The following is a 24,353-nucleotide window of genomic DNA, read 5'->3' as shown; positions in this document are numbered from 1 at the left end:
TGTCTTTATGCCACCAATATCTATCCACTGTTAAGCCTCTTCTGTGCCTTTCTGACAATTGTCATTGAACAAACTGTATTACTAATGGCAGTGTCCTCTTTTAGATGAAAGATACATTCTAAATATTTTAGCTTGACTTAGGTCCACTCTTTCTTTCCAAATTCTCTGCATCCACCCAACATTTCCTTAATATCTCATCTTAAATGCCATATATTCTGTGAAAAATGTCACATTCCTATATACACAAGGACTTCATCCATCAGCTATGTTCCCAGTGAACTCTGTACCTAGTCCATTCTGTCATGAATACCATGAATTTCAATCAGCATTTTGGCATTGAATTCTGGACTGAGACTGCTGCCTGGCTGCTAGCATTTTGGTAATGGTGATTTCATCTGGAAATAAAATTGAGCTGTTGGTGGACTCAGAGGGAGGTCATTTAGTTTGTCTTTTTCAAAACAGAATACATAGCATATTCTGGCAGTATCAGTGAAAATATAAAATAATTATTTTAATATCTAAAGTAATGCAAATGAATTTACTAAAGTAGGGCTTAATTTGAGCCACCAAGGTCCCCTGCTTACCAAGATGGTAGAAAATTTTGAACATGGACACTAAGAAGAGACATGCACCAAGGGCAAATCTGATGAAACTACTCAAAGACCACATCCTTGAAACTGCCTGCTCAAGCATCCCCAAAACCTGTCCAAATTATTCTTTAGGAAAACTCTGATCTAGATAAAATTGCCATATACAAATATAATTAACAATTTAGAAAAGAATCAACACTATGTAGTCCATACTATATTCCAAGAACTATTATAATCCTTAAATTATATTAACTCTTGAATTTTCCAAAAATGCCTATAAGGCAATTACTACCTAACTTATAGGGTAAGTTGCAGGCACAGAGTAACCTATCTAAGGTCACAGAAAGAGTGGCAGAGAAGAGATTGAACCTAACAACTGGCCCCGGAGTCAACACCTTAATGTCCAAACTATTCTGCTCAAAATATAGAATACACATTTCTGAAAATTCTGTCAATATCAGGGTGGAGAGTCTTGAGAAAATTGAGCCAAATGAAATGGAAAATAATGCAAAAGTAACAGCATTATTTATTCGGCAACTTTACATATTGGCACATTTAGATATACCCTATTTTTCATAAAAGCCACAAGGTATTCCACTTCATGTGTGAACCATAATTAATATAATCTGTCCTTAATTATTGGGCATGTATTTTGTGCAGATAATCTTAGAGATAAATTGCTGGGTAAATGAGGATGAACATTTAAAACTTTAGTACACAGTGATGAATTATCTTCCCTTTAAAAATGAACCACTTTACACACTGTAAGCAGTAGCGTGCATCTTTTTCCCACACATTATCAACATAGGGCATCATTAAACTTCAATCTTTGTCAATATGATATGTGAATAATTATTTCTAATAGCTTTAATTAATATTTTAAGAATTATGAAGTTTGTTAATTATCTATTGCTGTGTAACAAATTCTCCTAAACCTCAGTAGCTTAAAACAACAAACATTTATCATCTCCCAGTTTATGTGAAAACAGGTGGAACAAAACAGGTGCAGGTTTGCTGGGGGCCTTTCCCATAGGCTACAATGAAGGATCTGCAGTCATCTAAGGCTCAAATAGAGGAGGGGCTGCTTCCAAGCTCATTTGCTTGCTGGTAGGCCTTGGCTCTTTGCCACATGAACCACTCCACGGGATGCTCAAAGGTCTTCATGACATGGATGCTGGCCTCAGGATGCTCAAGGGTCCTCGTGACATGGATGCTGGTGATCTGAGGGGCAGGGAGAGACAGAGACAGAGATGATAGAGAAAGGGAGAGCGAAAGAGAGAGCCAGAGAGTGAGAGAAAGACAAGAAAAGAGAATGAGCCATAATCTTTTTGTAAGCAAATCATGGAAGTAAGATCCATCATTTTTGAGATTTTCTATTTGTTAGAAACTTGTAACTAGGTCCAGCCCACACTTAATGGAAGGTGAATATACAAGATGAAGACCACTGGGAGTCACCTCAAAAGCTGTATAACATATGAGGGATGTAGGGCACTTTTTCTATGTATTTGCATGTTTATTTGTGTCCGTAAGGACTCTTTTAAATGCTTATATTTCCAGAATGATCTTTTATGTTGTCTGAGTTTATTGCAGGCCTTCCTCACTTTTGGAATATTTTCAAAAACTTAGAAACGAATAAGCTTTCTTACATTATTGTAAAGACTATCTTTATATTTAAATATTTTACCCACCTGAACAATTTGGATGGCATCTAGAATGAGGTAAAGATACTACTGTATTTATTCTATCCAAATGGTAAGCCAGTTCTCCCAAAACTGTGTATTCATAATTCAGCGTTCTTTACCCTGATTTGAAATGCACAATGACAGTATTTTACCCCTTTACATTAAAAATAAATAAGTTCTCCTCAAGTTCCTGTAATTGCTTGATACCACAAAATAGTTTTAATAGATAAGAACAAGTCTTGTTTTTCCGGAATGTTTGGAAAAGATCATCTAACTCTACATGTCAAAGAATCATTCTGAATCTTGAAAAGAACATATACATTGTCCATGCTATCATGCCTCATGTAGCCTGAACTCTTACAGAATTAGTTACTTAACTTACATAGGTATAACATTTATATCTACTAAATGAAAGTGTTTTATAAACCATTAGCAGTCCCTCAGTTTTTGTAACTGTGAAAAAATATTTCATAGTCAAAATGAGAAATTAATGTTTTTTTTAGACAAATTGTTTACACATCAAGATCCTTACTCCTACTCACCCAAGACCTAGGACTGTTGTGGAGGTGACCTGTTAGACCTACTTGACAGCTATCATTTGTCAATTACATACTTATTAATTGAAAAAGTAATCAACTTCCTTCAGTTTCTCAATACTCTCACCATACCACCTGTCTTCTTGCTGAAGACTCCATTCAATAAAGTGGGTATTATTTTGTCTGTAGAAACATGATGGGCTAATAATGGCATAATAGGTTTTACAATTCTGTAGCATGGTTTCACAGAGTGGTCTACGGCTCCACTCTGAATGGCAGGGTTCTTATTACCCGTTGTGTCTTAGTACATTTTGTGCAGCTATAACAGAATACCTGAGACTGGGTAATTTATAACAAAAAGAAATTTTTTTTTTATACTTCTGGAAACTAGAATGTCCAAGATCAAGGTGCTGACATCTGGCAAGGGACTTCTTCCTGTGTCATCCCATGATGGAAGGTGGACATCAACGTCGAACTCACTTATTTATAATAGCATCAATCCCACCCATGAGGATAGAGCCTTCATGGCCTAATTATCTCATCATCTCTTAAATATTCCACCTCTTTCCAGTGAGCCTGGGTGACAGAGTGAGACTCCACCTTAAAAAAAAAAAAAAAAAAAAAAAGATTTTACCTCTTATTACTGTTAAAATGGCAATTACATTTTAACATTAGTTTTGGAGGAAAGAAACATTCTATCGCATTCTTCCCCTGTACCCAAAATTCATGTCCAACTCACATACAAAATACATTAATTCCATCCAAATAGCCTCAAAATGCTTAACTCATGCCAACAACTTTCCCTCCAGATGTAAGCCTATGAAATTTAGTAAGTCCTTCACAATGGCAGTTCAGGCATAGACATAGATAGACATTCCTATCCCCAAAAATGAGAAACAGGAAGGAAAAGAAAGGGAATAATCTTTCTCAAGTAAATCTCAAATCCAACAGGTTGGACAATATCAAATGTTAAGGCTTCACAATAATATTCTCTGACTCGATGTCCCACCTTCTTGGCACACTGGAGTGGGGATTAGGCCCTGAAGGCCTCTGGCATCCCTGCCCACATGGCTTTGCTGGGCTCGGCCTACACAGTAGCTGTCATAGTTTGGAGTCTTGAGCCTGCAGCTCTCCTAGGCTGGCATTGCACATTGGTAACTCTAGAGTTCTGAGGTCTTGGGGGTGGTCCCAACTTTACAGTTCCACTCTATCTAGTGGGGACTCTCTGCAGTGGCTTTACCCTGCAACACGTCTCTGCCTAGGTTCCCGGGCTGTTTATAATATCTTTTGAAATCCAGGTAGGGGAAGCCACGCCTTCACAGCTCTTGCATTCTGTGTGCTGCTGATCAACATGTGGATGTTGTCAAGGTTTATGGTTTTTACATTCCAGAATGGCAGGATGAGCCACACCTATGCCCAGTTGAGCCAAGGCTGTGGAAAGCAAGGAGTACTGTGCCAGAATGTGGGGAGCAGAGACTTGAAGCAGCCCTGGGTCATAAGCCCCAATGTCCCAAGGGTGCTCTAAACCTATTTGTTAACATATTTTTCCCCCAAGGCCTTCACTGTAGGCCTGTGATGGAAGCGGCAGTACTGATAATCCCTAAAGTGCCTTTGGGTTTTTTTCTGATTGTCCCGGTGAATAGACTCTGGCCATCCATACTAATCTCCTTATCAAATGGTCCTTCAGCTGCACCCTTTGTTTTCTCTTCAGAAAATATTCTTTCACTCTTTACCACGTGGCCAGTGTGAGAATCCTTCAAATTCCTAAACTTTGGTTGCCTTTTAATTATAAACTTCATCTTTATATCACTTCCCTCTTCATTTGTCTTACTAAATACAGTTAAAAGAAGACAAACAGCACCTGATGTCTTGCTTCTCAGACACTTCTTCCACCAGATACCCTAGTTCATTGCTCTTAAATTCTCTCTCCATAAAGCCCTTAGCTTGGACACAATTCAGCCAAGTGATTTGCTACTATATAACAAGGATGGGCTTGATTCCAGTTTCCAATATCTTGTTTCTCCTTTCCATCTGAGACCTCATCAGAATGGCCTTTGCTGCCAATATTTCTACCAACATTCTGACCATAACCATTTAAGTAATCTTTGAGAAGTTTCAGACTTTCCCTACAGCTCTTCTTTTCTTTCAAGTCTTTACCAGTGTCACCCTTAATGCTCCATTCATGGAAATGAAGGCTTTTTCCAGCATTCACTTCAAAATTGTTGCAGCCTCTATCCATTACCCAGTTCCAAAGCTGCTTCCACATTTTCAGTTATTTGTTATAACCATACCTCACTCCTGGTATTAGTTTTCTGTCTTGTTTCATTTTGTGCTGCTATTAACAGAATACCTCAGTCTGGCTAATTTATAATAAACAGATAATTTTTGCTCACATTTCTGGAAACCGGGAAATCCCAAATCAAGGTGCTGGTATCTTGCAAGGGCCTTTTTCCTGCGTCCTCCAGTGATAGAACATGAAAGAGTAAGAGAGGCCCGGGCGCAGTGTCTCATGCCCGTAATCCCAACACTTTGACAGAAGACCGAGGCAAGGCAGATCACCTGAGGTCAGGAGTTTGAGACCAGACTGGCCAACATGGAGAAACCCTGTCTCTACTAAAAGCTGTAATCCCAACTATTCGGGAGGCTGAGGCAGGAGAATCGCTTGAAACCGGGAGGTGGAGATTGCAGTGAGCCAAGCTAGTGCCATTGCACTCCAGCCTGGGCAATGATAGCGAAACTCTGTCTCAATAAATAAATAAATAAATAAATAAATAAATAAATAAATAAGCAAGCACGCAAGAGAGGAAGGACAAACTTGACCTTCTATAATGGCACCAGTTTCACCCATGAGGATGCAGTCCTCATGCCCTAATCACCCCCTTAATGTTTTCACTTCCTAATATTGTTAAAATGGCAATTAAATTTCAACATGAGTTTTAGAGGTGATACACAGTAAAACCATAGCATATTGTATTGTTCTCAGCTTCTAAAAATCTGAGACTGAAAGGTTCCGTTCATTATCCAACTAGACTAGTTTATTTTTATTTTTCTTATGGTTACTATACTTACCTTATTATTATACTTATCTTGCTTTATGACCATCAATGATTATGTCATTTCATCTACATGACTGTTACTTTCTTGAGATCAGGGTGCATTTTATAATTTTTATGTGCTCTGCAGAACTTAACACAGTGTCTTGCACATAGTAGACAATGGAAAACATTTATCAAATAAACTAAATCATAACACAAATTGGTGCATACTGTCTATGGATGAAAAACATATCTTTTTGTATACTGAGGATACACGATGTTTGATGCCCCACATTATTTTTTGCTTAATTCATGGTCTATTTCAGCTGACAATACTCTCTGTTAGAATACAAAAGAGTTTAAACTTTAATTTGGAAAGAGACACTGATTTTTTTGTAGGTGAAAACTTGAAGAGTTTTGTGACTGTAGATACTCTTTGTCTAGTATAATTATGTCAGGTAGCTAGAAGCTACAGTAAGTCACATACATAAACTCCCTGACTCTAATACTGTCATCTTTCTTCACACCTTTCCTGTCTAACAAAGTAAGGTTATCATATTTATCAAGTTAATGTTTGAGGAATGACTACATTGTAGGGCTTTATTGGTGGTGATTTTTGCCAATCGCTTGAAATTTATTAGGGCTTCAAATAAATTCAAGCACATTAGATTCTAGCTTAATGTAACATTGACTTCCAAAGTTGTGCCTTCCTCTTAAATTTCGTGATCCTGTCCATAGCACAGCATTATAACATTATAATATTCTATCATGAGAGCAATTTCAGAAATTGTGCATACAATATGCACTCACTATAAACATTTTAAAAATATAGCTAAATTGGAAGAGAAAATAAAAATGAAAATAGTATTTTGGTGTTTTCTTCTAGATGTATTTATTTGATATAATACAAATATATAATGTACATATACATTTATTCATTTAATGTGTCATGAGCATTATTTTATGCCAAATAAAATAATGTGTTTCATGAACTTTACATAATCAAATATACTTCTTAAAAATCAAACTCGGTAGCTTCATAAAACTAAATTGTAGCATATTTGTTTGCTTAATTCTTGATTTTTGACAATTGAAACTCTTTCCAGATATTTGTCATTAGGCAAAGTCTTACAATTAACTCATGTGCCTAGGTCTATTCATACATACACACACTCCCCATTGTATTATTCCTGATGCACAATATTGCTATAATTATTTTACTTAACTATGTTTGTTTATATTAAAATCTATTCCCTTTCCCTTACTCCATGATTACAATCTCTCTTCACATTACTATCAGAGTGACCTTTTACAATGTCACTTGTATAACGCCATTCTAAAGTTTAATAGTCTCAAAGGCTCTCCATTGTAAAATTGCATGCTCAACAGATGAAACCATCATCCTAGCCTTTATATTCTGCCTCCTCCCAATTAGGATCTCTTGATTTTTACCTGCAGGCTTATCTCTTTTCCAAAATATCCAAGAAAATCCTGAAGACTTTATATTTGGAAGCATGCATTTTCCCATAAATTCTATTAAAATTCAGTACCTTCTTACAATGACAAAAAAAAAGATGTAGGTAATTTATGATAAAGCAGAATTTGAGTCTCACTTAGTCATAAATTCAAACTGCTTTGTTTGAAATAGGCATGATTTGGCTGATGTGAACATTTCACAAAATAAGTGGTAGGACATAGTTTTGATAAAAAAAAAAAAAGTAGTACCCAGAGGAAGCATTTAATTCTACCTTTCAGATGTAAAAGCAAAAACTAACGTGCAGAAGAATAAACTCACTTTTTGTACTGCTTAGCTATGCAGTCTCTTTCTATGGAAAGCAGTAAATATTGATTATAGGTTAAAGGCAATTAAAATAATGGCCCTGTAGCTGGCAGCCATGCCAGATAGTTCTTGGCACTGACAACATTTACCACATAAGCAATGACTGTCAAATTTAATGAGCAAACACATTTTCCAGGAAAAAGCATTTAATATTCATTTGCCAAGCACAGGCCGTATTCAATTTGTTGGTTAACACTTCACAAAATAAAGACAAGATGCAGAAAATGTTGATTTTAAAGGAAGAAAAAGAGGACCTTTTAAAATCCATTTAAAGTTAAAACTTTTTCACAGACTCTATAAAGGTATAAAATAAGCTTCTGTCTCAGTAGAAGAAACATTATATGCTGTCTAAGACTATTATGCAGACCCTTCTTTCAGGTCATGGCACTTTTGCCAATTTGGCACAGACTTAAGAAGAAAGGAACCCTTGTTTTCATGACCTATGCTTGTAGGATAAAGATTGCTGTTATTTCTTTCCAAAACTTCTATTTAAAATTTTTTACTGTTGTATTTATGTAGCCCACCATGCAAGGGTTTCAAAAACACCCCTTGCCCCCATGCATCAGGTAAATAACTATTGGCATAAAACAGAGGATCCATAATTTTTTAAAAGAGGGATCTGGCTTCAAATTGGATTCAATTAGAAGAAAGTTCCTTTTATCACCACCTGGGAAATAAGCTAAAAGTAATTAGAGAGAGAAAGGTAGGAACATGCTAGGACTATGAGCTAGAAGGAAAATCCATTGACAGATTAGTATAACCTGGATAAAGACGATTAACATAGATTATTATGTGAATTTACCTAACTATAAATTCAGCAAAAATTTGTCTTAAAAATATACTAAGAGCAATTTCAGACTAGAGAAAGACACTTTTATATAATCACAGGAAATTCTATCCCTATAATGAAGGTCAAAATATAATGATATAAATGGAATTAAAATAATAACTACCATTTTGAATATTTGCATAAGAGAAACATTACATATATTTTATAATTCATGGAGAGTACATTTTATTTTCAATCACTCCTTACATGCATTGAAGCACAAAATTCTATTAATTTTACTTCCATCATATCACTAGTATCTTCCCCCTTCACTCTACTTCCTCTTGATGTTTCTAGATCAGACCTCCATCATCTCTCACTCAGAATATATTAAAATGTCTTCTTAGCTGAATACCATTTCCCCATTCTTGAGCACTCCTAATTCATTCTCTACAACACAACTAGAAAAATCTTAATAAAACTTTGTACCTTTTTATGTAACACTCCAGTTTAACAGTTATCAGTGGTATATTTTACTTTCAGTGAGGACAAAATCAATGGTGTGGCATCTGAGACCTTTCATGATGCAGACTTTGCTTATTTTTTCAGACTCATGCCCCCCAACTCTACCTCAAATTTACTACCCATATGTCATCTCTGCCAGGACACCTGCAATTTCCTCAAAGTTCCAGTTTCTTTCTCCTCTGAACACTTGCCTATTCCATGCCTTCTGACACCATTTGTTTACCTCTACATTTTGCCCGAATTCCTCTTGATTAACATCATACTTTGCTTTATTATACTTCACAGATATTGCATTTTCTACACTTTGAAAGTTTGTGGCAACCCTGCATTAAGCAAGACTATTGGTGCCATTTTTCCAACACCATGTGTTCACTTCATATCTCTGTGTCACATTTTGGTAATTCTTGCCATATTTCAAAGTTTTTCATTATACCCTATTATAGTGACCTATGACCGGTAATCTTTGATGGTATTGTCATTGTTTTTGGGCACAACAAACTGTGTCTATATAAGGTGGAAAACTTAATAAATACATGTGTGTGTTCTGACTGCTCTACTAACCAGCTGTTCCCCATCTCTCTTCCTCTTCTTGGAGTTTCTGATTCCCTGACACACACACACACACAAACACACACACACACACACACACATAAAATTGAAATTAGGTCAATTAATAACACTACAATGGCCTCTAAGCCTCCAAGTAAAACAAAGAGTTGCAAGTCTCTCGCTTTAAATCAAAAGCTGGAAACAATTAAGCTTAGTGAGGAAGACATGCCAAAAGCAGAGATAGGCAAAAGCTAGGCCTCTTATGCCAGACAATTATTCTAATTGTGAATGCTAAAAAATGAGTTCTTGAAGGAAATTAAAAGCACTACTCCAGTGAACACACAAAAAACAATAAAGCAAAATAGCCTTTTGCTGATATTGAGAAAGTTTTAGTGGTCTGGATAGAAGATCAAACAAACAACAGCATTCCCTTAAGCCAAAGTCTAATCCAGAGCAAGGCCCTCATCCTTTTCAGTTCTGTGTAGGTGAAAGAGGTGAGGAAGCTGCAGAAAAGTTGGAAGCTAGAAGAGGTTTGTTCATGAGGTTTAAAGAAATAAACTATCTCTCAAACATAAAAGTGCAAGGTGAAGCAGTCAGTGCTAACCTAGAAACTGTAGCAAGTTATCTGGAAGATCTAGTAAGATCATTGATAAAGGTGGCTGTGTTAAACAATGAATTTTAAATATAGCTGAAACAGTAAAAGAAAGAAGATGCCATCCAAGGCTTTCATAACTAGGAGGAGAGATGAATGCCTGGCTTCGAAGTTTCAAAGGACAGGATGGCTTTCAGTAAAGGACAATTGATGACTTTAAGTTGAAGCCAATGCTCATTTACTATTTTAAAAATCTCAGGGCCCTTAGGAATTTTGCTAAATCTACTTTGCCTGTGCTCTGTAAATAGAACACAGCCTGAAGGAAAGCACATCTGTTTACAGCATGGTTTATGAATATTTTAAGCCCACTGTTGAGACCTACTACTCAGAATAAAAAATAAGATTACTTTCAAACTATTATTGCTAATTGACAATGCATCTGGTCAACCAAGAGCTCTGATGGAAATGTACAATAGATTAATGTTGCCTCCATGCATGCTAACAAAACATCCATTCTGTAGCCCAAGAGCCATGGAGTAATTTTGAATTTCAAGTCTTACTATTTAAGAAATACATATTATAAGACTATAGATAACAATTCCTCTAATGACTCTGGGCAAAACAAATTGAAAACCTTTTTTAAATGAATCACCATTTTAGAAACCATTAAGATAATTTGTGATTTATATGAGGAGACCAAAATATCTACACTGACAGTAATTTGGAAGAAGCTGATTTCAACTTTCATGGATGATTTGAGGCTTCAGTAAAGAAAGTAGTGAACTTTTTAGCAAGAGAACTAGAATTACAAGTGGAGCCTGAAAATGTGACTGGATTGCTGCAATCTCATGATAAAACTTTAACACATGAGGACTTGATTCTCACAAATGAGCAAAAAAGTGGATTTATGAGATGGAATTTGCTCCTCGTGAAAATGCTGTGAACTTTGTTGAATAACCAAAAATTATTCTGAATATTCCATAATATTAGTTGATAAAGCAGTGGCAGGTTTTGACAAAACTGAATCAAATTTTGAAAGAAATTTTACTGTGGGTGAAATGCTAAAAAGCAGAATTGCATGGTACAGAGAAATTTTTTGTGAAAGAAAGAGTCAATTGATTCAGCAAATTTTATTGTTATTTTATTTTAAGAAATTTCCAAAGCCACTTCAACCTCTAGCAATCACCATCAACAATGAGGTAAGACCCTCTACCAGCAACAAGTTTAGGACTCCTGAAGGCTCAAATGGTTCTTAGCATGTTTTAGTGACAGAGTATTTTTTAATGAAAAAATGTGCATTTTTTAAGTTATAATGCAATTGCCCACTTAATAGACTACAGTATAGTGCAAACATAACTTTATATGCACTAGGAAACAAAAATATGTGTTTGACTGACATTATTGCAATTATTATAGTGACCTGGGACTAAACCCACAATATCTCTGACATATATTTGTATAATTTTGGATTAGTCTCAGGTTTCTTCTACTATATCATAGCTTTTCATAATTACTTGTAGTTTGGGTTTGTTGTTTCCTTTACAGATTCCCATTTACAGTATTACTACCCTGACCAAATTCTCATAATACTTATTCCAACTATTTAATGGTCTCATTTGAGGTCATGCACATAACTGAATAATCAGAAATAAGGAAGGCACTGAATGTCCAAAAGCATTTGAAGAAAAGTACACACAAAAGGAATTTGAAATATGAAAGCAATCTCTGTCAACATTATAACTTGTCTTAAGCATTGCCTTGGTGACTAACATAACAGTGTATGTGGGAGATATTGAGGCTTTAGTCTATGAGTCAAAAGAGCAAGAAATATTGATTGATGTAAAACAAAGGGAGTAATAAAAATGATTCATTAATTTGTGAACTAAAGAGTAAAATACTGAAGAGAAGAAAGCTCTAAAATATCCAGGTTTGGTTAAAAAAAAAGTTGTTTTTTGTTTCTATTTTATAAGCTTGCATAACTTAACACAATTTCCTTTCATGAACCACTCATGGGAAAACAGGCTGTATTAATCCATTCTCATGCTGCTATAAAGAACTGCCCAAGACTGGGTAATTTACAAAGGAAAGAGGTTTAATTGACCCACAGTTCTGTGTGGCTTAGGAGGCCTCAGGAAACTTACAATCATGGTGGAAGGCACCTCTTCACAGGGCGGCAGGAGAAAGAATGAGTGCAAGCAGGGGAAATGCCAGATGTTTATAAAACCATCAGATCTCTTCAGACCCACCCATTATCATTAGAACACCATGGGGGAAGCCACTCCCATGATTCGATTACCTCCACCTGGTCTCACCCTTAACGTGGGGATTATGGGATTACAATTCATGGTGAGAATTGGGTGAGGACACAGAACCAAACCATATCACAGGCTACATTTTTCACTAAACATCTTAATAAAATGGGTTACCTGTTATTCATACCACTACTATCCTGCTTTTACAAATGTAACGGTCTTCATCAAATACATTTATCTTTAAATATCTAATAAATTAAGACAGCAGTGCTGTGGGCAATGAGAAATCTTTAAGAAGTATTGCTAAACAATGAACGCCACCAAACTGTTAATGGATAGATTTAGAGTAAAATTTTAAAAAATGATTTTAGTATGTGGTTTAGAGTGATCAGTGGCATTTTATTAGTCAAACCTCATGCATGCCCAGAGCTCTCCATAATTTGGTACAAACTATCACCCTAATTGTGTTTATAACACTTCCCCTACATATTTTTTTCAGCTTACATTTATTCACTCTCTCATGAGCAGAGCTTGTGCTGACTTCCATTGATTCCTTTGTTGACACATTTGTCCCTGCATAGAGTGGTGCCTACCTCTCTCTTCATAGTTCCAAACACTACTGGTATTCATGTCCCAGTTTAAATTTTATCTCTTTCATAGGTCAAATTTTGGCCAATGCCTATTGAAATGCTTTCTTTTTGCTCTGAACTACATACGGTTTGAGTTATCTTTTCCTTTAGTGTGCTACATTAACTATAACCAGACAAAAATGACAAGTCTTTTGTATTATTGGCAAATTGAGTCTAAAGAAAATTCAAAACAGAGATTTCAAGAATATTTTAGCTAATCATAGTATTTTATTGCTTCCTGGGGTGATTTTGTGAAGGAAATTACTTATGAATGCACACATTCTGCTAACAATTTTATAATGAGCAAAGTACTTTTAAGATATTACCTTATCATTTTAAGATATTTCTTAAAGCACTGAGTAGGCTGCTGTGCATAGATGAGGTACTCCTGTCATTATTTGCCCAATCCCTAATTAAATGATTTTGTCCTACTCTAAATTACTGTAGAATGATAGATCTTTGTATGTAATGACCTCTATTAGCTACAACTATGCAAACATGAGATTGAGTATTGCATGACTTGTATATTGGGTTATAATTTCAAGTGAATAGTTTGAATATATTTTTAGCTATTCTAGTATCATCAGAATAAGTTTCACTTCTTTAATGATTCTATGAAGGAAATCACTTACAGATGTACTCATTCTGTGAACATTCATGTAACTTAGCTGATTATTTTAAAGGGATTCCCCTAAAGCACTGAGCAGATTGTTATGCATCGAACAGATGACTATCCCCTAAATATTAGTCAACTGGTATACTGAATTAGGTAAGTGCTGAATTGAAATATAAAAAGGCCTCTTCTGACTCACCATGATGAAAGAGATCTGGGTATGAATAGTACTGTAACAATAACGTCCATAGGACCTTTAGCTCTTCAGTGAATCTCATATCAAAAATCCGTAGTTATTTTCCATTAAGTGTCAAATATTTCAGTTGGCTATGTCCCTAAAAAAAGCTGAGAAATTAGAGTCCTCTGTCTTATGTTAGTAATTTCAAAAAGTGGTGGAGGTTGACATCTGGAGACCTTCCAACTTTTTTTTCCTCACAGTCAGAAATCAAAGATGTCTGAACTATGCAAAGGTGCAATGAAAGCATAGGAAGAAGCAGAATGCCAGATGACTCCATCAGGACACTCAGATAGTTTGATGTGTGTTTAACGTTTAGGCTAGATAAGGGATATTTCTTATGTCTGAGGCAAATGGCATAATACTTTTACTCAGGAAAAGTGACAGGGAATGAGAAGAATGGGCTCTGTTGGGAGAAAAATGAATCGGTCATTATCTGCCAAGAAATAGAGAGGAGAGATCACTCTTGTTAGTTAAACATGCTTTCTCTTTGTTTGCTTTGTCTTGTCTTCTTGTCTTATTTTTAACTGCTCTCTCTCTCTCTCTCTCTCTTTCTCTCCCTCCCTCCCTCCCTCTCCCCCTTTGTGGTTAATGCTAAAAGGGTAACATTGAGGGGTTGGTACTCTCTTAGGTGTCTCCCATCTGAGGTCTTTAATGATCAAATCTATCGTTAAGTGTAGCCAAGTCTACAATAGCTTTTATGATGACAAACAGGTTTCCTCACACAGACACAGACACAAATATGCATATCTATGGTAATTCCTTAGTAACTCAATGCATGGTCATATCTTTACTTTGGTTTATCTCAGATGACATAGTAGTGTTTAACAATACTCAGCTGAAAATAATGAGAAATTGAAAGTTGACTGTAACTCCATGATTCTACCTACCCTGCTGCCATGTTTCTCTATACCCATGTGTTTTCAGTGTCGTTTTTCACAATGGTAAAGTTTATACAGAAAGAAACAATACCATCTAAACACTATTAAACTGGAGCATTTCAATTAAGAGTTTCTCAAAATGTGTCTTGCAGAACAACAGTCTTGGGCTGCTATTTGAGGAAATGGTTCCGTGGTCTACTAACTTTGAAAAATTATAAATTTTACATCTCCATTCTGAGAATTCATAATGCACATTAGCATATTACAGTATCTGAGAAGTCTTTCAGTAAAGACACCTTTATTTAATTCAGTATTTTCCAAATTTACTTGATGATACAACTATTTTATTGCACATAAAAATTATTATTGTCTTACTGAGCTAGTGTTACTTGGGACATAGTTAGAGAAAAACAGCTAGAATTTTTCCTTCATTCTGCAGCTAGCTGTTTTCCTAAAATGCAGATTAGTTACATTGTTCCTCTGCTTGAAATATGTCACTAACTCCCCATTATCTGCAGGGAGATAAAAATCTAATTTGCTTAACAGACAAAGACTTTACATATGGTTGCTACCTATATATCATCTCCACATCACACATATGAAATTATACATATGGTTGCTACCTATATATCATCTCCACATCACACATATGAAATTATAGATATGCTGAAATGACTATGTGTTTTCTGATCATTCTGTTTATTTATTCCATCTTTGTGCCAATACACATTTTGCTTCCTCGAATTTTATTTTCCTCCTCGTAGATAAGAAAAACTTGTTTATCCTTCAAAATCTAGCTGAGTCACTGTATTCCAGAAATCCTTCCTGATTATTCTAGGCAGATTTACACCAAATCTGTGATTTTTTCATGTAGCTGACTGAGCTAGAAATAACACAGTTCCTCAGAACTTTTTTTATCTTAGGACTGTTTAATATTTCTACCCTACATTCCTCCGCTTGATATGATTTACCTTATCTGCTGTCTATTAGACTAGGACACCTGCATTTTGATTGATTTCTACTTTTTCGACAGATACCTTAAGCTTAACATTTTTAATGAAGATCTTTTTTTATTCCTGTTATCCCTCTGATCATCCAGTGTTTCCTATCTCAGTCAATATGGTACCACATTTCAATTATTGCTATAACAGAATACCTGAAACTGGGTAATTTATAAAGGAAATAAATTTATTTCTTATAGTTATGGATGCCTAGAAGTCCAAGGTTGAGGGGCCACATCCGGTGAGAGCCTTCTTGCTGGGGTAGGGAGGACTCTGCAGAGAGTACAAGGTGGCTCAGGACATCACATGACAAGCGGGCTGAGTGTGTTAGCTCAGCTCTCTTTTCCTCTTCTACTAAAGCCACCAGTCCTACTACCGTAATAATACATTAATCTATTAACCCACTAATCCATGAATAAATTAATTCATTCATAAGGACAGAGTCCTCATGTCCCACTCACCTCTTAAAGGCCCCACTTCTTAACACTGCCACTTTGAAAATTGAATTTCAAAATGAGTTTTGGAGGAGACAAATGCTAAAACTATAACACAAGACACACAAGCCAAGTATCTGGAAATTCTGCTCCACTCTTTCCTTTCCCTTGCCCCCTCCATGAGTCGGATATTACCTTTCTCTAATCCATGTTTCAAATAGCAACCAGTTTAATCATTTTTAAACACTCCCAATTTACAACTGCTGCTATGGTTTCTACTTACTCAAAGGATAAAATTCAGATTCTTAACATAGCCTAAAAGCTGCACATTTTTGCTCCTGTCCACCTCTCCGGCATCATCTCATACAACTATTCAAATTTCTTCTTTTCTCCATATAGTATAATTTATTTATGTGCTTAGAAGAGCTATGTGTTGTACATATACAAATTGCTAAAAAACTTTAAACCACTGCTAGTTTCCATTTGCTTTCTTTCCAAGTTGCCACAGCTATCTCATTTGTGGACTATTCTAAACAGCAGAAATATTAAAATGACTTTCAAAACAAGCTGCAAAGAGCTTTTTAATAATTTTGCTTAATAGTTGTAACAATACAATAGGAAACAAGGGTTACAGTATATTAACTGAGATGAATATAGAATTTTGTTACTTACAAATTCAGGTATCTTAGTATTTTTTAGCCACTGGTAATCATTTTATATTTCATAAATATAAAGGTTGTCAAAAGGAGGATTTTGAAGGTAAAAATACAATAATACAAAATTTAAAAAATTACCAGTGACAAAAAGAAATACAAATTTTTCATTCGGGCAAAACTATAGAATTTATAGAGACTAAAATGCATTCCTAATAAAAATCTCATTATTATAAATACTTATTTTAAGTCTTACATAACTGTACATCTTCCTGAGTTTGAGATTTTTTTTTTAATTTCTATGTTTATTTTAGATACAAGGGGTACATGTGCAGATTTGTTATATGGGTATATCGCACCAAGATAGTGAGCATAGTACCCAGCAGGTAGTTTTTCAACCCATGCCCCCCTTATTCTCTCCCCTACTGGTAGTCTGCAGCATGTATTGGTTCCACTTTTTGTGTCCATGTATGCTCAATATTTAAGTGAGAACATAAAGTATTCAGTTTCCTGTTCCTGCATTAATTTACTTAAGATTATGGCCTCCACCTCCATCCATGTTGCTGCAAAGGATATGATTTTATTCTTTTTTATGGCTATATAGTATTTCATGGAGTATATGTGCCACATTTTCTTTATCCAATCCACTACTGGTGGACACATAGGTTGATTCCATGTCTTTGCCATTGTGAATCACGCAGTATTGTACATATGAGTGTATGTGTCCTTTTGGTATAATGATCTATTTTCCTTTGGGTATACACCCAGTAATGGGATTGCTGGGTCAAATGGCAGCTCTGTTTTAAGTTCTTTGAGAAATATCCAAACTGCTTTCCACAGTGGCTGAATTAATTTGCATTCCTACCAACAATGTACAAGTGTTCCCTTTTCTCTGCAACCTCATCAGCATCTGTTGTTTTTAACAATTTCTATCTTGACTACAATTCTACTGGTATTTTTCTAATACTTCGAGCCATGCTCTCTTCTAGCATGGGAGCACTGAAAATTCTATTACTTCTGCTTGGAATACTCTTTTAATTGATCAAACAAATAATCCAATTAACTTCTATACTCCTTCGTTAGCTTAGATGTGTCTATATTATGCTTCCTTACATAACATTCTCCAACATCTCTCTGTCCTGGCTGTAGAATATTAAAAAGTGGGAATTATGTCTAATGCTTTTCTTTAGCTTAGTTTAGTTACCAACCAAAAAAAAATGAAGTGCTCAATAATTATTTGTTAATTAATATATTGTTCTAATTTTCAGTTGCTATGCTGAAAGTTCTGTTCATTTTTTTAAAAACACTTGTTTTTGCAAAAGGGCATACATTCTTTTCTCTTACTAGTTTTTCTAATGGTATTATCAACCCCAGGCTACTTTCTATCTTAATTTCTTCATGTAGCCATTTCCAAGACTCAGGTATTATAAACAAAAATTTAAATGTAAGTAGCAAGAGAATGGTTTAGGGAGTATAAACGTTCATGAGAGACATTTTTTAATGGAGTGCAGGCCAAGATAGTGGATCATCTCTGTTGTGAAAGCATGAGCAGCTAGTTTCTGAAGGGAATTTAGTTCTTGTTTCCCTTATTGGGGCAGATGCCTCATTTTCCATTCTGTAATGTTCATTAAAATTCCAGGATATTGTTATTCATTTGATCTAGCTAACCTTCTCAGGCCAGTTCCAATGTCAGATTGTGCCCATTATTGTGGTCTTATGGTAATGCATTTGAAAATTTAGATAAAATGAAATTTCCAGAAAATAGAATATGTCAAATTTATGGAGAAAGAAAAATGTTTTAATGTCTATTAAATGAATTTAAGATATTACTAATAATATGATCAGAATGTTATTATTACTAACCCTAGAAAGAAAACCTCAGGTAAAAAGGCAAATCACTTCTCTCTGTCACAAATTCTCATCCAAGAAGATTTACTTATTGTATTAGTCTGTTTTCACACTGCTGATAAAGACACACCAGAGAGCAAGCAATTTACAAAAGAAAGAGGTTTAATGGACTTACAGTTCCATGTAGCTGGGGAGGCCTCACAATCATGGCAGAAGGCAAGAAAGAGCAAGTCATATCTTACATGGATGGCTGCAGACAAAGAGAGAGAGCTTGTGCATGGAAACTCCCCTTTATAGAACCATCAGTTCTCATGAGACTTATTCACTATCACAAGAACAGCACAGGAAAGACCCGCCCCCATGATTCAATTATCTCCCACCAGGTCCCTCCCACAACATGTGGAAATTATGAGAGTTACAAGATGAGATTTGCATAGGGACACAGAGCCAAACCATATCACTAATGTAACAAAATATGGCTTTTTCTTACTCAAATGTTATTTGTGAAATATCAGAATTCTATCTGACTTATTTTGGAAATTTTTATTATAACCTAAATGCTACTAGCTTTACTCCTTTAGAAAAAATTATTTTTGTATTTATACAAATTAAAGTGGAGTAGAGGAAATAAATAAGAAGTAATGTTATCAATCTTAAATCCCATATCCCAGTTAATTCTAAACCTATTGCTTATGAAGGCAAGTAAATGGTTTTACTATCCTGAAAGCTAAAAATAAACATTCCTTCCTGGATTCAAATTTTAAAATCAGTTTTTTGTTTTTATGAACTGTTAATTCTCATTTTAAAGAAAAGCTGAATTTTGCATATTTTTTTCAATTTTTATTTATAAAAATTGAAAGTAAATAAATAAATTCTGGAAATATGTCATAATGAATTGACTACTAAAGTATTTTTCAAAATAGACACAATCTATTTTTTCAGGTACCGAAGACGTCTGTTATATAGGTAATTGGAAAGAAATATGCACAATGGTCCTGAGAATATCTAAATCTTATATGTTCTTTCTCTTTGTACTGTGTTATTACTAATGTGGCAATCAACATGGGTCTCTGCTTTAATCACTCACCTGACATCAGCATGTTGGGTATTTGTCCCATCTATATATCAGCATTTTCCAGGCACCTGAAGAATGGGATTTAACATTTAGCAAAATAACATTGAGTATTTTTCTCAATTTAAAAATTCTAACAATTGAATTTCCACCTCTACTTAAATTAGATGAAATAAAGCACGAGAAACTATACTGTAGAGAATAATTCTCTAGTGGCACAAGGAGTTTTTTAATGATTGAACATTTTGGAGTAGAAATGTGTAAATTTATTATTTCTGTTTATCAACTTTATTTTTTTTCTCATCTTGAGATATATTTTCCTTAGGAGCACAAATCATCTAAATAATATCATAGAATAGTTAGTGTAGAATTGTTAATTTTAATAAGATACTACTCAGAAATTCTAAGTAATATGCTCCAAATAGTCATATCGAAACTTCTTGTCCAGGCCTCTGTATTTCATAACACAGTCTGATTGGTGGCTTATACTAACTACCCAGTACTGATTTTTAAACTACTTTTATTCTGTCACCAAAATCTTTTATTTCACTCAGATTAAATTACTGCTTCATCAAACCCAATTTGCATGTGATAGTCATGCTATTGATAATAACAACTAACATTTGAGTAGCTTTTATGGAAGTTTAGCATTTTTAAATATGCCACCTCCTTTGAGCCCACTATCAATGGCGTGAGACATAAAAGGCAGATGTGTTAAATATTCTCAACTGAAGGATAAAGACATTAAAGTTCAGAATATGAAAGTGACTTGGTTAAGGCATAAAACTAATAGGTAATGGAACCTAGACCCATGTACTTTTCACTTATACAACATTGCCTGTGTTCTCTTTGGTTCACATTTTCTTCTGTACTGTTATTACTAACGATTGTATAAAATAACTTTTGAAGCATAATAGTTTCAGAGACATCAATTAATGACCCTTATAGTCCTATTCTTTTTCACATTTTAGACTAGGGTTTTCAAACTTTAAGAAGTAATACTTAAGTTTTCTTGAATATAAAATGTCACTTATTGAAAGTGGGAAGATATTAAAAGTGAAGTTATTGACTGCTATTTCTTTATTCCATCTTTCGTGTTTTCTCCATCCCCATCTCCACCCCATACATGGTGTTTGGGAAATTAAAGAGAAAATCAGACCACTAGCAACAAGCAGTGCTTATTTAGAATATTCTAAATATTTACCTAAAATTGTTGACTTATATGAAATCTATTGTAATTGCATTATTGTTTTAGGTAAGCTTAATCATTTAACACATTATAATACTCAAAAAATGTACAGAAATGTCGTGTTAATAAGTAGTGTGTGATGTTTTTTATTTTTAATCTGCATTTCAACAGAATTCACCCTTTCTCAGTAACTTCTCTAAAATTTACAATCATTAACTCACAAAAGGCTATCTCTGTGAAATATGTGACCCAGCTTTTAGCCCACAGAAATTCAATTAAAGGACAGCTATCAGATAACAAATTTTAAACAGAGGTACAGGTCTCCATGGTATAGACAGTCACTTAGACCTGAAATCCTGAATCTGTATCCCCAGGTAAGTGTGAGCTTCTTGTCGTGGACTGATGCAGAACCCTGATTAAATGTTGACTGTGGGTGGAACAATGTCACACAATCGTGGCCTCTAAAGTGTTTATTATCTAGGTAGAAATAAGGAAAGACAATATAAATGTTCCATTTTACTGAAGTTATTAAAATGAAAAGCTTAGGAAAAATTTATCATGGAAGGATTTTCAGGGGATAATTGATTTTGAAGAACAGGCTAGACTACATAGAAACATAATAAAATAGTTCATTTTTTTCCTTTCTTCAGAAACTCAAACTTATACTAGCCTCCATCCTGCGTTTATTTTGGGGGCATATTTTAAATTTCTAACTTGGTCAATAAGTTTAAAGTAGGAATTTATCACCGTCGGTGCACTAGTGCCATCCTAACATTCTGAGTCAATACGCGTTTGAAAAATTTTATTTGTCATTTGAATACCTAAAATAATCACAATGTACAAAATCCAAAATGTGAAATATAAAAATTTAGTTTTTCTCACTTTCTTAACCCAAAGCTATCAAGGTCCCTGTTATGGAAATAATTATAATAAACTGTGTTTTGAAGATTTTTCTTAAGTATTATTTGCATTCTCTAGCATGTGCATTCAAAATGCGATACAAAGTTTTGAAAATTCTTCATTAGTTAAAACTTCCTTTATAGAAAATTTTAATATACTTATATTTACTATCACATATTTTTGAAGTGCAATACCTTTCAACTTTAAGTAACTCTTATTAGCAATTATTAGAAACAGAAGGCCTGGAAATAGCATTAGAAAAAAATCAGAAAATAAATAATGGAGAAGTAGAGTTTTTTTGAAATGAAGATTTAGAAAAAATAAGATAAAATGAGGAAAAAATAAACCCAGGCCCTAAAACTGCACTACTGCATTTGGCAAACAAAAGGGAAGGAACTGAGACACAAAGGCTTCGGTAATGGATTTCTTGCCCAAAACAATGGAACCACTGACAGTGAGCAGATGATTAGAACATATATTGAGGCTGGACATGGTGGCTCAAGCTTGTAATCCCAGCACTTTGGGAGACCGAGGCGGGTGGATCACTTGAGGTCGGGAGATCGAGACCAACTTGGCCAACATGGTGAAACCCAGTCTCTATTTAAAAATACAAAAATTAGCCAGGTGTGGTGGCAGGCACCTGTAATCCCAGCTACCTGGGAGGCTGAAGCAGGAGAATTGCTTGAACCTGGGAGGTGGAGGTTGCAGTGAGCCAAGATCACATGATTGCACTCCAGCCTGGGCAGCAGAGTGAGACTCCATCTAAATATACATATATATATATACACACACATATCTATCTATCTATCTATCTATCTATCTATCTATCTATCTATCATCTATATATATATATATAGAGAGAGAGAGAGAGATGTTAATCTATGGCTTTTTCTATCACAGGACTCCATTGTATTCTGGAATTGGCCATCTAAAACTCTGTATATGTACTCAGATAGGTATTTAACATAAACATGTTGTAATGAATGTTTGTGTATTCTTCCTCCCTCAAATTCACATATTGAAATCCTCACCCCATGGTTTTGGTATTTAGAGTTGGGGCTTTGGGAAGATGACCAGGCCTTGAGGCTGGAACCCTTATAAATTGGATGAGTGCCATTAGAAAAGGGACCCCAGATAACTCTTTTTCCCTTTCTACCATGTGGGGACATAGCATAAGGGCTGCCTTCTATCTGTGAGCCAAGAAGTGAGCCCTCACCCGACATCAAAGTGCCAGTGCATTGGTTTTGGACTTCCCAACCTCTAGAACTGTGAGAAATGAATTTCTGTTGTTTACAAGCCACCCAGAATATGGTATTTTTTTAAATAGCATCCTGAATGGATTAAGACATGGGCCCATAAGCAAACACTTACTAACTTAAATAATGCAACACAAACACATGCTCTTTGTTGAACCCATGAGAGGTAAGAGCTTGGAAAGTTTCTAACAAGGAAAAGGAGGCTTTTCCTGAAAGGTTCCCTTTTATTGGTTTCAGGACCCCCCCAAATATACTGAGAAGACACTCTTTCTTTGTCAACCATTCCATGAATTTGTTGAAGCCTGTAGGCAATACAACGAAAGTGGCTGATGTAGCTTCTTGGATGATAACTTTTTAGAATTGGGCACCACAGTTATGTTTGATAGGGAAGGGTGAGGTTAGCTCTTGATTGAGTGCATGATTATTCTGCCTGTGAAGGCTTGTATGTGGGCAGTCTCTGATGTGATTAAGTCTTCCCCAAATCATACTCGAGTCACCTCTCTTCTTCCACAATTCATTTGAGTTGGTTTTGGCTTCTGCTTCCCTGGCCACTCCCATTAGGAGTCATACCCAGCTTGTTCTAGGGAGAAGTGCCAGGTACTGTAGGGTGCTGCTTCTCCCAGTAGCAACCAGAGTTATCAGGAAGTGCTCTCTTTCCCCACACTGCTGCAATGAACCTGATGGAAATTCTGGCTATCTCCTGGCCCTCTATGACCTGGTCAGTGTTCTTATGACTCATTGTCCTCAGAACAACTACATCTTTTCCCTTCTTAACCTGCATTCATTTATCTACAATGAGGGGCTAGAACCTGTCAGTCTTTTGGTTTGAACTCCCCTTCATTTGTTCTCCTCCGTGATTTGGTAGAAAAGGAGAAAGTATAAAGCCTGCCTTTGTTTTTGTCATACTTGGTGAGTCCAAGGGTTTCTAGAAAGGTACATGGAACTAAACAAACTAAAATCTTTTTAAACTCTAACTTTCAAACCAGAAAATTGGCATTTAATAAAATCAACACAAATGCCAAACACAGATTAATATTATTACACATTTAAGAAATTGTAATTGTACAATGTTTAAGAACATGTAAAATACTTTTCCTATGGTTTCATATGTTTACTGAGGACTTATTTCTCTAATCCTAGTTTTGAATAAGGATTCCTTATTGCTTTTTCTTTTCTTTTTTTTTCATTTTATTATTATTATACTTTAAGTTTTCGGGTACCTGTGCACAATGTGCAGGTTAGTTACATATGTATACATGTGCCATGCTGGTC

General features: G+C 35.2%; 1 long non-coding RNA gene across 2 annotated transcripts; it reads right to left on the bottom strand.

The window, feature by feature from the left end:
- Window positions 1–1,514: 1,514 nt before the first annotated feature.
- On the bottom strand, window positions 1,515–23,772 carry LOC129047696 (uncharacterized). 2 transcript variants are annotated; one of them, XR_010141223.1, is made up of 4 exons: window positions 23,652–23,772; window positions 19,752–19,807; window positions 18,840–18,914; window positions 1,515–1,811 (listed from the first exon to the last, which is right to left on the bottom strand). It is a non-coding gene; the product is annotated as an uncharacterized LOC129047696 (long non-coding RNA). The 2 variants fall into 2 exon arrangements; XR_008509410.2 differs by having other exon boundaries at window positions 23,579–23,752.
- Between the last annotated feature and the right edge of the window lie 581 nt (window positions 23,773–24,353).

This window comes from Pongo abelii, chromosome 7 (assembly GCF_028885655.2).
Source record: "Pongo abelii isolate AG06213 chromosome 7, NHGRI_mPonAbe1-v2.0_pri, whole genome shotgun sequence".
NCBI lineage: Eukaryota > Metazoa > Chordata > Mammalia > Primates > Hominidae > Pongo > Pongo abelii.
The sequence above is the reverse complement of the archived record's forward strand: the minus strand, read 5'-3'. Positions and strand labels throughout refer to the sequence as shown.